We start from the raw sequence: 17268 nt of genomic DNA on the forward strand, positions 1-17268 counted from the left end.
AGGTCTCCTAGCAATTGACAAAGAAATGGAGTCGTGGGGGTGTCATGCCAGTCGATGAAGCCATGTTGTTCAGTTCATGACACAGAAAATTCAGAGTTTGACACAACAAAAACAGAGAAAAAGAGGACAGGTGAGGAATCAAGCATACCTGAGAATCTACGCATGAATAATATCTCCTACCAGGGTTCGCCAGACTCCAGGATATCCACCGCGGCGCCTTCCTGCCGCACCGAGCGCAAATCACCGCCGGCTCGTAAGCCATTTGTTGCTCCCGATAGGGCACCGTAGACCTTGCTGCTACGCCTCTCCTTCGGAGCCCACCGCCTCGAGAACCCGATGAATCATCGGAGGAGCAAGACATCGTGGTTGTTCGCCCCAGGGGCGGCAGCAAACGCCACCCTCTCTCTATCGCTGACGAACCCTAGAACGCCGTTCACCACTGAGAAAGAGAGAGCTGGGAGAGGGGGTAATTAAGTAGCAAACCCGGCGTCCCGCAGTGCCACGACACTTAATCCTCCTCTCAAACGCAACAAGGACGAAAACGACCGGGATTAGGGAGTTGAGGGTGCCGATTTCCGGGATTTGGAGGTCGGGGTTTAAAAACAATGGAGCGTACGAGTTCAGGGTTTAAAACAGACTTCACCCTTCACCGTCCACGGTGCAGGGAGCCCGCCGACATTGTTGCACACGACTGACATGATGACGACCATGTCAGCGACGTCAAGGAGCCGAAATCGATGGAGTCGACGTCTGAGAAGATGAGCACGACATCCTCCTACATTTCCTCCTCGCCATTGAGGTACTGGCAAACCTGCCTCATGCTAGGCCGTGCCTCCGGCCGCCACTGGCTGCAAGCGAGACCCAGCCACAACACCAGCCTCGCCTCCTCCTTGTCATACCACCCGACGAGCCTCTCGTCCACGCCTCGCACCAGGCCTCCCTTGACGCCGTGGTCTCGGACCCAGTGCACCGGGTTCACGCCGATGATGGGCTCGATGGGCCGGTGCCCGCTTGCCACCTCGAGAAGCAGGCCACCGAAGCCGAACACGTCGCTGGCCGTGGCGGCCTTGCCAGTCACGGTGAGCTCCGGCACCATGTAGCCCAGCGTCCCAACGACGCGAGTCATGGTAGGTTCCACGCTGTGCTCGTAGAGGCGCGCGAGGCCGAAGTCGCCGAGCCGCGCGCTCATGTCCGCGCCCAACAACATGTTGCTGGCCTTGACTGTTGAGTATATTGATTGTTAGGAAATACGAGATAGACTAGGATTTGTTCTGGCTTGTCATGTACTCCAAGTAGATCATTGTACTCCTATATATATGCCCACGAGGCTCAAGCAATACAATGAACTATTCCACCAATCCCCCTCTTCCTTCTAACTTGGTATCAGTTTCCAGGTTGTAAAACCTAGCCGCCGCCACTTCCGCACCCGCGCGCCTCCCCTGGGGCGGTCGGCCTCCATGACCGCCGCCAGGGGCCACGCCGCCCGTACCTAGGGTCCGTCCGGGTCGTGTTGACCGGCTTCCCTAAAGAGTCTTTTCCCCGAGCCCTTGCTCCGGGGTTTTCTCTCTCCCGCCGGTCATCTTGATCGGCGGTTTCTTTTTGGTTTTCCGATCTAATCTTGATCGGTTTGTGTCGCCCACCGCCGCCGTCGACCTCCTGCGCCTCTACTCCAACACCGGCGCGATCGGCCGGCTTCTTCACGAACCCGGCGGCCTCGCGTGTCGTCCGCACGTCTGCCCGCTGGTCGCCCCAACCCGACGGCCTCGCGTCATGCGACGGCCCTTCACCGCCGCCATTCGCACGCCGGCCTGCCCGTCGATCTACGCCAGGCGTCACCGCCATGCTCCGACCGGGACTCCTGCATCACCCCGACCCGGCGGCCTCGCGCCATGCGGCGGCCAATCATAGCCGCCCTGCCGCCCGCCGTCGCCGGCTTCATCTCGGACTCCGCCGCCACCCCGCCTCCACCGAGCGACATCCCCGACCTCACGCGCGATAGGATTGATCACCCGCCCGCCGCCGCGATCTGCCTCAGTTATGCAGTGCGACCGACCTGGCCCGTCGGTTGCGCGCGCCTTTCAGGCCCCGTGAAGATCGTCCCCGAGTTCAGCGCGCCTCTCCACCGATCGAGCACCGGGCTGCCGTTGTGTCGCCCCGTCGGGCCGCAGCGCCGCCGCCCCGTGGTTCTCCTCGCGGCTGCATCGACCCGCGTGCTGCCGCTGCGTCGCCCCTTTGGGCCGTAGTGCCGCGGGCCGTGGTCTACCGCCACCCCGAGTATGTCCGTTCCAGGCCGTCTCCGTGTCAGCACCGACCCTCGCGCCGCCGCTTCGTCGCCCCATCGGGCCGTAGCGAGCGTGGCACGCGGTCTCCGCCGCCGCCCGAGGCCGTCCCCGTGGCTGCACCGACTCACGCACCGCCGTTGCATCGCCCCTTCGGGCCGCAGCGCCGTGGCCCGCGGTCCCAGCCGCCGCCCCAAGGTCTTCCCGCCGTCTCCCCGACCTGCCCGCCGCTACTGCGTCGTCCCTTCGGGTCATAGCATCACGGCCCGCGGTCCTCTCCGCCGTCACGCGCATCGACCTCCCGTGGTATGCGCCGCACTGTCTCCCTTGGTGCGGGAACACCACTGTCCGCGCCGGTCTTCGTCATACTGTCAGGGTTCTTCGCCTACTTCGAGCACCGCCGTCGCGTTCCTAATCTAGCCGCCGCTGCTGCCGTCAGGCCGCCGCCGCCGCTCTTCTTTGGCCGCCGCCGCCGCTACCCCGTAGCCGCTGCTCGTCCACCTCCTTCGTCTTCGTCCAGCACCAGCCCGTCGCCAGCGTCGCCGTCATCTACCCCGACCACTTCGTCTACTCCAACAACCACGAGCAACATCGACCCCGCGTCGATTGGTGCCGCAACTGTCGTCGAGTCTTCTTCTCTGCTGGCCCTCCGACTTCTCGGACATGGCGCACAGCTTGTGCAGATCCCTCGTCTACGCATGCCTGGTACTGGCAACACCGGTGTGTGCCTTAGTCCACGACGTGTCCCCGGGCCTGGCAAGCCTGGAGCGGCGCTTCGTCAACTTCGTCTTTGTCCGTCTACGCATGCCCGGTGCTGGCAACACCGGTGTGTGCCTTCGTCTACGATGTGTCCCCGGGCTTGGCAATCCCGGCGCGACGCGTCGTCAACAACGTCTTCTTCCCGGCGCACCACTACTTCGACACCACTGCGCCCATGCTAACTCGGCGCCTCCTTGCGCCCGTGGCTCCACGGCGACTTCCTCGACACCGCCTACCCTGACTCGACATCGACCACGACATTCTTCGCATGGCTACCTCGACCACGGCTACACCACCCACGCTCTCGGCTACATCGACAAACGACACAAAGGGCTACCGCCTTCTTGAGCAACCTCGTCGGTTTCCACTCCAGCCACGACTTCCGCGATGCGTCGACCGTTACGACTATGTGTGTGTGGGGGGTGTCCGTCGGCTTACCTTCAGATTCTTCTCGAGTCTCACCGTCTGCGTCGCTACCGTTGTGACTACGGGGGGATGATACGTCTCCAACGTATCTATAATTTTTGATTGTTCCATGCTATTATATTATCAATCTTGGATGTTTTAATGCATTTATATGCTATTTTATATGATTTTTGGGACTAACCTATTAACCTAGAGTCTAGTGCCAGTTTATGTTTTTCCCTTGTTTTTGAGTTTTATAGAAAAGGAATACCAAACATAGTCCAATTGACGTGCCAATTTTTGATGATTTTTTATGGACCAAAAGAAGCCCACGAAGTAAAAGAGTTGGGCCAGAAGAGTCCCGAGCCATCCACGAGGGTGGAGGGAGCGCCCTACCCCCCTGGGCGCGCCCCCTATCTCGTGGATGACTCGGAGACCACCCCATGACGTGAGACCGACACCAAAAATTCCTATAAATATAGAAACCCCCGAAAAGAAACCTAGATCGGGAGTTCCGCCGCCGCAAGCCTCTGTAGCCACCAAAAACCAATCGGGACCCTGTTCTAGCACCCTGTTGGAGGGGGGATCCATCACCGGTGGCCATCTTCATCATCCCGACGCTCTCCATGACAAGGAGGGAGTAGTTCACCCTCGGGGCTGAGGGTATGTACCAGTAGTTATGTGTTTGATCTCTCTCTCTCTCTCTCTCTCTCTCTCTCGTGCTCTTGATATGGCACGATCTTGATGTATCATGAGCTTTGCTATTATAGTTGGATCTTATGATGTTTCTCCCCCTCTATCTCCTTGTGATGAATTGAGTTTTCCCTTTGAAGTTATCTTATCGGATTGAATCTTTCAGGATTTGAGAACACTTTATGTATGTCTTGCGTGGGATACCTGTGGTGACAATGGTGTATACTATTGATTCACTTGATGTATGTTTTGGTGATCAACTTGCGGGTTCCGTGACCTTGGGAACTTATGCATAGGGGTTGGCACACGTTTTCGTCTTGACTCTCCAGTAGAAACTTTGGGGCACTCTTTGAAGTTCTTTATGTTGGTTTGAATAGATGAATCTGAGATTGTGTGATGCATGTCGTATAATCAAACCCACAGATACTTGAGGTGACATTGGAGTATCTAGGTGACATTAGGGTTTTGGTTGATTTGTGTCTTAAGGTGTTATTTTACTATGAACTCTAGGGCTGTTTGTGACACTTCTAGGAATAGCCCAATGGATTGATCGGAAAGAATAACTTTGAGGTGGTTTCCTACCCTACAATAATCTCTTCGTTTGTTTTCCGCTATTAGTGACTTTGGAGTGACTCTTTGTTGCATGTTGAGGGATAGTTATATGATATAATTATGTTATCCTTGTTGAGAGAACTTGCACTAGTGAAAATATGAACCCTAGGCCTTGTTTCAACGCATTGCAATACTGTTTTCGCTCACTTTTATCATTAGTTACCTTGCTGTTTTTATAATTTCAGATTATAAAAACCTATATCTACCATCCATATTGCACTTGTATCACCATCTCTTCGCCGAACTAGTGCACCTATACAATTTACCATTGTATTGGGTGTGTCAGGGACACAAGAGACTCTTTGTTATTTGGTTGCAGAGTTGTTTGAGAGAGACCATTTTCATCCTACGCCTCCCACGGATTGATAAATCTTAGGTCATCCACTTGAGAGAAATTTGCTACTGTCCTACAAACCACTGCACTTGGAGGCCCAACAACGTCTACAAGAAGGTTGTGTAGTAGACATCAGGGGATGTTGAGTATATTGATTATTAGGAAAGACGAGATAGACAAGGATTTGTTCTGGCTTGTCTTGTACTCCAAGTAGATCATTGTACTCCTATATATATATATGCCCACGAGGCTCAAGCAATACAACGAACTATTCCACCAATCCCTCTCTCTCCCTTCTAACATTGACATCGCGGTGCACCACCACCTGCTCCCACCCCTCGTGCAGGTACACCAGCCCGGACGCGACGCCCTTGAGGATCCTCAAACGCTGCTCCCACGTGAGCAATGCCGGCGACGGGGACCGGCACTGCCGAACAGGTGCGCGTCGAGGCTGCCGTTGGGCATGAAGTCATAGACCAGAAGCAGGTCTTGCCCGCGCTTGCACCACCCGTGCAACTCGAACAGGTTCCGGTGCCGCATGTGCTCGAGGCTCACGACCTCGGCGACGAATTCGCGCATCCCCTGCGACCCGTTGCTTCAGATCCTCTTGATGGCCACTATGTCGTCAGAGCGCCGGAGCACGCCTCTGTAGTCAGTACACCTGGCCGAAGCCACCGGCGCCCAGGAACTCATTGTTCTTGAACCCCTTTGTAGCCTTGTACAACTCCTTGTATGGCAACCTATGCGGGTGATCTAGCTCCCACTCCTCAAGCGTCTCGGCCAGCGCCGCCCTTCTCCGCAGCCAAAACACGGCACCGATGGCGGCGACGACCATGACCAGCATGGCGGCGCAAGATAGAGCAAAGATCTTGATGATGGTGGATGTGGAAGGTGGAGGAGCTAGCGCCTTTGGGACTTTTGGCAGCCGGGAGAGATCGACGGCTTGCGTGACTCCGTTGGTATGGAAGCTCCAGGCAAGAACGTAATTTGAGCTCGCCAACTTCCCTGTCGCCGCCGAGAAACCGACGTACATGTCTTCCTTAAAGATCAGCATGAGGTCAATGACTTGCGATATAAGCGGCCGGTGAGGCCGCGTTTGCAAGGACGCGGGAGCGATGGTCACGATGAGGACCTTGGCGGTGCCGTCATAGTCCACACACGCCTGGATCGGCTGCGCTTTCGAGCGGCACGGAGACGTTCCTGCTGTCGTCGTCGATGAAGTAGGCGGCCGGCTCCGACACGGTGGACACGAGGCTGTTCAAGTCGACGCCGACGTGGTTGCCGTTCGTCTCGTTCAGGAGCCCGTTCTCCTGCACCGTGTCGAACTCGACGGCGAAAACATGGTTCGAGGAGTTGCCCAGATTTCCTTTGCCGAGGAGGCCAAGGTGTATGAGATTATGATTGCACGATGTATTGCTCTTCGTGCATAGCATGTATATATGATGTACAAAGGTGGGCCACAGACCTCAACTATACAAGGAACTAGGAGGCGGGCCCAATACACAATATGAACATAACACATATACTCAACACCCCACCCAGTCGAAGCGGCACCGCGGCTGACGCAAAGACTGGACCGGAACTCCTCAAATAACGCCGTAGGCAAGCCCTTGGTCATGATATCGAAACATTGTTGGGAAGTAGGGACGTGTAAAACACGAATATGGCCAAGGGCCAATTGTTCCCGAACAAAATGCATATCCAACTCAATATGCTTGGTCCGTCGATGATGCACCGGGTTTGCGGAGAGGTAAACAGCCGAGACGTTGTCGCAGTAGACCACCGTGGCACGGTCAACATGGCAAGAGAGCTCCTAAAGTAGCTGGCAAAGCCACGAACACTCAGCGACGACGTTGGCCACCACACGATACTCAACCTCAGCACTGGAACGTGAGACCGTAGGCTGCCGCTTGGACGACCACGAGATGAGTGACGGTCCAAGATAGACACAATAGCCCGAAGTGGAGCGACGAGTGTCAGGGAAGCCCGCCCAGTCTGCATCGGAGTAGGCAGTGATAGCGGTGTCGGCGGAGGCGTGAAGCGTGACGCCAAGATTCATAGTGCCACAGATATAGCGGAGAATCCGCTTGACGGCAGCCCAATGAACGTCTCGAGGAGCATGCATATGAAGATACACTTGCTGCATGGCATATGTAACGCCCCGAGACCGACGCTCCAGAAGGCTTCCATGTTTTTTCGTTATCATTGTGTGTATTTATTTGTTTGTTGCATTCATCATCGCATTGCATCCGCATGTTTTCATAAAATTTGCATCCGCTCATAGTTGCCGCGTCCCCCCTTGCTTTCGTTGACCGTTTCAATACCAACCACACTTGCAACGTTGCTCCTCGTTTTCTCTCTTGTCTTCTCCGGGGCCTTTTGTCAGACACTTTGTCTTTGTCGACCCCTCTCAGACCACCCCTCGCGCGCGTCTGAAAATTGTCCCGAACCCGACCCGGGTTGTCGTTATCGATGGGTCCGGATCATCCCCCAACATCCCTAAAATATCTCCGTTTTGTTATTTGGACTCCCTACCTATTTATTCTCGATCGTCCGTTTGCGATAGGAGGGACGAGGTAGCCCCTAACCTAATCCGTGATGTATATATATATCATCCAACCCTAGATCCTAGGCGCCTTGTCCCATCCTTCCATTCCCTCCGCCGCCGCCAGACCAACCCGCTTCGCTCTCGGGATCCTCCCAGATCCGATCCAGCCAACCACGCGCAGCCACCTCCCTTCCTCGTTTTCAGATCCACCCAATCCCTCCATCGATCCAACCAGCAGCTCCCCTCGAGCTCCACCTACAGCCCATCCCTCCCTGCCTCGAGCCAGAAGCTCGTCCTCGACCCCGAGCCACTTCTCCCGCCGGCGACCGAAGTCACCGACCAGGCCGTCCCCTACCCTTCCTGTTTTTCTTCCCGTCTCCCTTTCTTCTCTGGTCTCTCTCTCTCTCACGTAGGCCCCTCTTTTTCCCTCGCAGCAGAGTTGGCCATGGACGACCCCAAGGATCCTGCCGTCGCTCTATCTGGACGGGAACCGGCCTCCTCTACCGGCGCCATGCCCGCGCCTCCCGAGGAGCTCGTCGTCGCCTCGTTCCCTGCTTCTCGGAGTTTGTCTCCGCGAGGCCTTCTTCAAGCCATGCCGCGCCAAGTCTCGCTTCCCTTCCTGCGCCTTCGCCGCCCCAGCCAAGTCCCGCGCCAAGCTGCCGTCTCCTACCTCGCCGTCCAGTCACCGCGTCGCCGTCCAGGACCCTGCTGGCCTCCCCTTCTTCTACTGCACGAGGAGGACGACGCATCCAGCGAGCGCCCGCTCGTCCCAGCCGCGTCCCTCAGAAGCTCGCCGCCATCGCCACGGAGCTTCCCCAGCCTCTCCTCCGCTCCGACCCAGGCCTCCGGCGGCCTTGTCGTCGTTGTCGCCTAGGTGAGCAGCCGTTCCACCGCGACCTTGCCTCTGCCTCCTCCTCTCCACGTCCTAACCGCCGGCCATGTTTTTCCCCCACAGGAGCTCGTCCGTTTCCCAAGGGCTCCACCGACCGCGCCCTTCGACGGAGTCCACGTCATCCGGCTCGTCCCACCTCCCGCAGGCCTCCCCGTCGCTTGCCGGAGCCCCAGCGTCGCCGTGTCGACCTCGCCCCTGCCTTTTGCCTCGCCTCTGCTTCGAGCGACAGAACACCGTCCCCCCTGCGTTGACCCGTTCCAGTGCCAGCGTGGACAAGCGCCAAGGCCCAGCGCCCCTTCCAGCCTCCCTCTCCACCGATTGGGCCTCAGCCCATGGTGAGCCACCGCTGCGCCCCCTTCCACTGTTGGCCCAAGTGCAGATTCAGCCCGTTCATGTTTTTTTTCCTGTTGCTGCAAATTTTGTCTAATTTCCAGAGAAACCTGTTTTGCAGAAAAACCCCTAGAGTTCATGCATTAAGATCTCACAAACCATGCATCGGAATTAAACAAACTTGATATGTAAAATGCTTAGAATTTCATCTAGTTTCATAATATGAAACTTTCATCCATGTTTAAAATGTTTAAATTGCCGTTTGCATTAATTTGCTTAAGTGCCATGTTAAAATGATTTATTGCATAACTAATTAACCGTAGATCCGAATTTAATAAACTTTATATGTAAATGGGGTAGGAAAATGCATAGATTAACATGTTGCACTTTATTTTCCTGTTTAACAACAATAAAATATGGTTTTAGGCAGAACAGTACCAAATCTAAAATATGCACATGAGGATTTTCCGGAATTGTTGTTTGTTGTTTCCGGCCTCATTTAACTTGCCTAAATAGTTAGTTTATATATGTTTCACCTCTTGCCATGTTAATCTACATTTAATATTGTTGTCTACATAAACAAGAGCGAACTAAATAACTCGAATGTGGTGTTTCGTCAATATGCAACTCGTTGCATATTGAGCTCCACTTAATTTGTGGTATTGTTTGTGCATTTTGCCATGCCGTGACTCATTAAATCAGACATGCATCATACTTGATTGTGCATCATGCCATGTTTATGTGATGATTGTTTACTATGTTGTTTGCTTCTTTCCGGTTTGCTTCTCTTGTTAGCTTCGGTTTCGTTCCGGAGTTGTGAGGATTCGTTCGACTTCGTCCGTTTGTCTTCTTCATGGACTCGTTCTTCTTCCTTGCGGGATCTCAGGAAAGATGACCATACCCTCGAAATCACTTCTATCTTTTCTTGCTAGTTGTTCGCTCTATCGCTATGCCGCGCTACCTACCACTTGTTATATCATGCCTCCCTTATTGCCATGTCAGCCTCTAACCTTTTCACCCTTCCTAGCAAACCGTTGCTTGGCTATGTTACCGCTTTGCTCAGCCCCTCTTATAGCGTTGCTAGTTGCAGGTGAAGATGAAGATTGTTCCATGTTGGAACATGGATATGTTGGGATATCACAATATCTCTTATTTAATTAATGCATCTATATACTTGGTAAAGGGTGGAAGGCTCGGCCTTATGCCTGGTGTTTTGTTCCACTCTTGCCGCCCTAGTTTCCGTCATACCGGTGTTATGTTCCTTGATTTTGCGTTCCTTACGCGGTTGGGTGATTTATGGGACCCCCTTGACAGTTCGATTTGAATAAAACTCCTCCAGCAAGGCCCAACCTTGGTTTTAACATTTGCCACCTAAGCCTTTTTCCCTTGGGTTCTGCAGACTCAAGGGTCATCTTTATTTTAACCCCCGGGCCAGTGCTCCTCCGAGTGTTGGTCCAAACTAGAGCCCTTTGCAGCGCCACCTCGGGGAAACTTGAGGCCTGGTTTTAGTTGTACGGACTGCTCATCCGGTGTGCCCTGAGAACGAGATATGTGCAGTTCCTATCGGGATTTGTCAGCACATTCGGGTGGTCTTGCTGGTCTTGTTTTACCATTGTCGAAGTGTCTTGTAAACCGGGATTTCGAGACTGACCGGGTCTTCCCGGGAGAAGGAATATCCTTCGTTGACCGTGAGAGCTTATAATGGGCTAAGTTGGGACACCCCTGCAGGGTATAAACTTTCGAAAGTCGTGCCCGTGGTTATGTGGCAGATGGGAATTTGTTAACGTCCGGTTGTAGAGAACTTGACACTTGACTTAATTAAAATACATCAACCGTGTGTGTAGCCGTGATGGTCTCTTTTCGGGGGAGTCCGGGAAGAGAACACGATTTTTGGGTTATGTTTGACGTAAGTAGGAGTTCAGGATCGCTTCTTGATCACTACTAGTTGACGACCGTTCCGTTGCTCCTCTTCTCGCTCTTATTTGCGTATGTTAGCCACCATATATGCTTAGTGCTTGCTGCAACTCCACCTCACTACCCCTTTCCTACCCTTAAGCTTAAATAGTCTTGATCTCGCGGGTGTGAGATTGCTGAGTCCTCGTGACTCACAGATACTTCCAAAACAGTTGCAGGTGCTGAGGATACCAGTGCAGGTGACGCAACCGAGCTCAAGTGGGAGCTCGATGAAGCTCTTGTTCGTTGTGTTGTTTCGTTTCCTATTGATCAGTAGTGGAGCCCAGTTGGGACGATCGGGGATCTAGCATTTGGGGTTGTCTTCTTTGTATTTGGTTTTGACCGTAGTCGGTCTATGTGTGTATCTTGAATGATGTATGAACTTATTTATGTATTGTGTGAAGTGGCAATTGTAAGCCAACTCTTTATCCCATTCTTGTTCATTACATGGGATTGTGTGAAGACGACCCTTCTTGCGACAAAACCACAATGCGGTTATGCCTCTAAGTCGTGCCTCGACACGTGGGAGATATAGCCGCATCGTGGGCGTTACAGCATACTGGATCTCCGGTCGAGTCAGAGTGAGGTACTGGAGATCACCAACGATAGACCGATAGAAAGCAGCATTCGAAGCAGGAGAACCATCTGTGGCAGAAAGCTTGGCCTTCGTATCAACGGGCGTAGCGGCGGGCTTGTAGTTAAGCATGCCGGTGCGCTCCAGGAGCTCGTGAGCGTACTTCCGCTGATGAGGAAGAAGCCATCCGAACGGCGCACTACCTCGACACCGAGGAAGTAGTGCAAAGGACCCAAGTCCTTGATGGCGAACTCAGCGCGAAGACGAGCCGTGAGCTGACTGAGGAGACCGGCCGTACATGCCGTCAGGATGATGTCGTCGACATAGAGCAGCAAGTAGGCCGTGTCAGAGCCCTGATGATAGACGAAGAGCGAGGCGTCCGAGCGGGTAGAGTGGAACCCAAGCTGAAGGAGAAACGCCGCGATGCGCTGGTACCAAGCGTGCGGAGCCTGCTTGAGTCCGTACAAGGACCGCGAAAGCAGGCACACGTGGTCGGGAGGCGCCGGGTCAACAAACCCGGTGGGCTACTGGCAGAAGACCTGCTCCTCGAGGTGACCTTGGAGGAAGGCGTTGGAGACGTCCATCTGGTGCACCGGCCAAGCACGGGAGTCCGCAAGGTGGAGAACCGTGTGTATCATGCCGGGCTTGACGACCGAGCGAAGGTGTCGGTGAAGTCGATGCCAGCACGCTGTCGGAAGCCACGAACAACCCAGCGCGCTGTAGCGATCAAGGGTACCATCAGGACAGAGCTTGGGTTTAAAGACCCACTTCCCGGTAATCACGTTGGCGTGCCGGGGACGGGGAACAAGCTGCCATGTCCGGTTGCGCAACAGGGCGTCAAACTCCTCTTGCATCGTAGCCATCCAGAGCGGGTCACGAAGAGCGGCTCGAACGGAGGACGGCAACGGCGACGACTCAGAGGTGGACGCCGCATGGACGTAGTCATCCGAGGCGTAGCGCGAGCTCGGGCGAAAAACGCCCGTACGGGCGCGGGTGACCGGACCGGCCACAGGCGCCGGGGGGCCGCGGGAACCTGGGGCGTCGAGGGGGGGGGGCACCAAGGAAGTCGCGGGGGCCACGGGCGCCAACATCGGGGGTGCCGTGGGCGCCAGCGCCGCTGCTGTAGGAGGCGCCGCATGCGGGGGGGGGGGGGGGGGGCGCCTCAAAGCCAGGGCGGGCCAAGAGAGGCGCACGAGTGCCCTGGGAGAGGCGTCGAGGAGCCCGCGTCACCGGTGGCGGGAGGAACAGCCGGGGGTACCTGGTGAAACGGAAACACATGCTCATCAAAGTAAACGTGCCGGGAAGTGAACACACGGTGGGAGACAGGATCGTAGCACCGATATCCCTTGGAGTTGGAGGGGTAGCCGATGAAGATGCAAGTGACAGAAGGAGGTGCGAGTGTGTGAGGAGCGGAGTCGGCTGTAACACCCCGCATGTAACTTGCTATATTTGTAACTCCGACTCTTGCCATTTCCGGCTATGTGTTTTGTTTTCCTCCGTTGTCGGGTTTTGTCTTTCGTTTTGTATTTTGTCATGTCATGCATTTTCATAACATGTCATCATGTGTATTGCATTCGCATACGTGTTCGTCTCATGCATCCGAGCATTTTCCCCGTTGTCCGTTTTCCAATCCGGCGCTCCTATCTCCTCCGGTGCACCCCTCTAGTTTTTCTTTCGTGTGCGTGTGTCAAACTTTCTCGGAATGGACCGAGGCTTGTCAGGTGGTCTTAATATACCGCCCGGAGTCTACCGGTCAAGTTTCGTTCCATTCGGAGGTCGTTTGGTGCTCCAACGGTTAACCGGGCCTCCGCAAAGTCCATTTGAGTATCCAGCAAAACCCCCCTCCAAAACCAGCCCAAAACCCACCAAACTCTCTTCCATGCTCTAGGTCGTTCGATCACGATCGTGTGGGAGATATAGCCGCATCGTGGGCGTTACATCGGCAGTGCCAGGATAGCAAAGGCACCCGAAAATACGCAAGCCATCATAAGATGGGGGCGTATCGAAGAGAAGATGGTGAGGTGCATAGTTCCACTGTGGGCGGCAAGGGCGAAGGTTAAGGAGAAGGGAAGCAGTGGCGAGTGCGTCCGGCCAGAAATGAGGCGGCACATTAGCATGGAACAGGAGCATGCGAACACAGTCGTTCAGAGTGCGAAGGACGCGTTCGGCTCGACCGTTCTGCTGTGAAGTATACGGGCATGTGAGACGAAAAACTGTGCCATAGTGCGACAGAAAAGTGCGAAAAGCAAGGTTGTCGAACTCTTTTCCATTGTCAGTCTGAAGAGCAAGGATGGGACACCCAAACTGCATGCTGACATAGGAGTAAAAAGCCATCAAAGTGGAGAGTGCATCCGACTTTGGGCGCAAAGGAAAAGTCCACACATAATGAGAATAATCATTAAGGATAACCAGATAATATAAATAGCCCGAATTACTAGGAACCGGAGAGGTCCACATATCGCTATGGATTAACTGAAAAGGAAAAGAAGATATGGTGGTGTAGTTATTGAACGAGAGGCGAACATGTTTGCCAACACGACATGCATGCCAGGTCTGGTCCCCAATCTTATGACAACTGAAACTGAAACTCCTAAGAATATGACGAAGTGTGACGGGATTGGGGTGACCCAAGCGAGAGTGCTAGAGATCAACTCCAACGAAGAGAGCGACCGGTGTGGTGGTGGCGGATGAGGGCGAATGCACCGGATAGAGCTCGTCGGGGCTGTCACATCGGTGGAGGACCATCCTGGTTCGAGCTTCCTTGACACGAAAAGCAAGCTCGTCAAATTCAACAGTGACAGGATTTTCACGAGTGAAACAACGAACGAAGATAAGATTCTTAATAAGATGAGGAGACACAAGTATGTTAGACAAAGATAAAGGCGTAGAAGTAGAAGGAAAAGAAGTGTGCCCAACATGTGTGATAGGAAGTGTGGAACCATCGTCGACAATGATACGGGGGTCGGTGAAGACAGGAGTGAAGGAGGCAAGGTTACCAGGATGAGCAAACATGTGAGCCGTGGCACTGGTGTCCATATACCAATCACCACCTCCAGTGTAGTTGTTCGGCGTAGGAGCGGCATGCAGCCCGGTGAGGAGCACCGGGTTCCAGGGCGCCGGCGACAGGGCCGGCGAGGGGGACGGAGACGCCATGGGAAAGCCGTAACCACCGCTCAGCGGCGGCGGTGGGTACTCACCATACAGCTGCGGAGCCGCCTAGTACGCATGATGCCCCGGCGGCAACTGCAGTGTCGGGTAGGCCGGATGGTCCGCCAGAAAAATCTGCGGACCCGCTGACAGATGCTGCAAGTGCGGGGCGCCATCTGGCTGCTGCCCAGCGGGCGAGTGCTGGCCCGCTCACCAGTACCCGAAAGACCCATACGCGGGCGGAGCCCCATACGCTCCGTACGTGGGAACGGGCGCGTGGGGGGCCGCACCAGAGGACGCCGACGGTGGGGCGTCGACATACGCCAGCGGGGCAGCGGGGCCGAGCCGTGCGGCGAGTCGGGGCGGGCTGGCGGGGCGACGCCGGACACGCCGTAGGTGGCGGCCGCCCCGTATGGCGGCTGGGCCGCGCCGTAAGACGCCGCCGGCGGGACGGCAGAGGCGGCGGCGGACGCCATCGCTGGTCAGACGGCGGCGGCTGGCGACTCGCGTGGCGGCAGCAGCAGCTCGGGCACGCGCGGCTCGGCGGCATCGGCTCGGAATCACACGAGCTGACGGGCGGGATCGAGGCGCCCAGGCGGGCGGGAGCGACTGGGCTGGGCGATGCGATCGGGACGCAGTGAGGCAGCGGCTGGGCCCGGCCTCGACTCTGCGATCCGCCGTGTACTTTTCGGCGAGATGCACGTACGAGACTAGCTCGAGTACTTTCCGAGCTAACCAGCTGGAGACGCCGATAGTGTACGTGCACGTATACACCAAGCAACCAAGTAGCCTAGCTGCTGGATGGATTCCTCTTGAGGCTAGCTTATGCACGTACGAGGGCGGGGTGATGCGATCGGGATCGGGCGGGGCGCTGGCGACGGGGTAGTGAGCATCGAAGCGGTGAGCGGCTCGGGATCGATCGGGCAGGAGCGGTGGCCGGCGCGCGAACGGCGGTGGCGGAAACGAGAGAAAAAACTAGAAAATTGATATCATGTATGAGATTATGATCGGACGATGTATTGTTTTTTATGCATAGGCACGTACATATGATGTACAAAGGTGGGTCACGGATCTTAACTATACAAGAAAATAGAAGGCGGGCCCAATACACAATATGCACATGCCACATATACACAAAGTACTGCTCGTCGCTTGCCCCGCAGAGCACCTTGGAAGCCGTGACCACGAAGGCGAGTCCATGGCCGCCGCTTCCGTTGGAACCGCTCTCTTTCTCTCACTCGCACAAATGAAGGTGGAAGATGAAGCACACAATTTTTCCGGCGCACAAACGCCTCCGCCGCATGAACGGTGCCTCGGCCGCACGAACGGCTTCACTCTACTAGGCACATACCCGGGTGCGGCAACACACCGCAGCCTAACCAGGGGAGCTCTCTCACAGCCGACCGGGCGCATACCACGGTCCCGGCGGAGACTACCTCATCTCTGGCTCCTAGGCTCAGCTCATACCGGCGCATCTTGATCAGTACATGGAAGGGCTTTTTATACCCGGACGCATACACACCTAGCTAGCTACCACGTCTAAGGTCACCACGCACGCACGCATGACCCGGCCACCACCGGCCACTAACTCAACTAACCCACGCACGCATGCATTGGCTCTCCTACATGCACGTACGGGTAGGCCAAGCTAACAAACCCTTGACTTGATCTTCTCCTAGACCCACTCCAGGATCCAACCGACTGACCGGACATGCAGCTAGCTAACTTGGCCGACTCGCTCGTCACGGCGATCGACGCAGCCATGCACCGGGGCCTTGCTCGACGCGCACACACATGTGTGGCTTAGGTCTAACAGCTTCTGCCGACAGTAACGATGTCGGAGACGAAGGCTGTGCTGAAGGAGATGACCGCCTTGTTCACGAGCATTGGCACTGACCCGGCGAAGAAGGCGTGGCCCATGAGGTTGTTGCTGTCGTTGGTGAGCTGAAGCGCGCCGCCGCGCAAGATGGACGCCGAGCCGTCTAGGCTCAGGTCGGCGGCGTGCTGGAAGCCGTTGTAGATGAAGCTAACTCCGGCCGAAGAAGGGACGAGGAGGCTAGGAGCAACGAGGGAGAGCACGGTGAGGTGGCGAAGGAGAGCGATGGACGACTTCGTAGACAAGGTCGAAACAATGTGCTGTGTATGCTATGGACGTAGCTATGGACAGGCATCAAGCATCCATTGGACGGAGAGAATCTCAGATGGGCGAGATGAATAACAAGCAATGAATGGTACTAATACAGTGTAGCTCTACAATTAATACTACACAACTGTGGACAAGACGGACTAGACTGTTGGAGCGAGACTCATTCGTCCTTCTCCGCTTGACGGGACTCCGGTTGTCTCTGTCTTTGCCATTCATTTTTACAAGAAAAAAAATCCAAAACTTGCAAATACGAGCAAACACTACCGGCGTGTTTGGTAGTCATCTTTGAGATTGCCTGCATTGTTGGGTGGAGCCTTCTTTTTCTGAGAGAAGACTATCATGGCTAGGAGGCGGATGAATGGCTCTCGGAGGCGCATCACCCTGATATCTGAGTCAGTGAGTTCCTACATCAAGATGGCTGCATTAAAAGCTTAATGAATTTGCCAATTACAGATACATATCCAATACACGATGATACATAGTGGTCTACTAGTCTGTGCACACAGAGTCAACATTCTTATTAATGTCATCTGTTTTTGCATGCCGAAAGGTGCATGTGTCAGCTATAAATGTTGTAATTAATATCATACCAGTGT

General features: G+C 55.0%; 1 pseudogene; it reads right to left on the reverse strand.

Annotated features, from left to right (window-relative positions):
* Positions 1 to 646: 646 nt before the first annotated feature.
* Positions 647 to 16973, reverse strand: LOC123158884 (L-type lectin-domain containing receptor kinase SIT2-like; annotated as a pseudogene).
* Between the last annotated feature and the right edge of the window lie 295 nt (positions 16974 to 17268).

This window comes from Triticum aestivum, chromosome 1D, assembly GCF_018294505.1.
Source record: "Triticum aestivum cultivar Chinese Spring chromosome 1D, IWGSC CS RefSeq v2.1, whole genome shotgun sequence".
Taxonomy (NCBI): Eukaryota; Viridiplantae; Streptophyta; class Magnoliopsida; order Poales; family Poaceae; genus Triticum; species Triticum aestivum.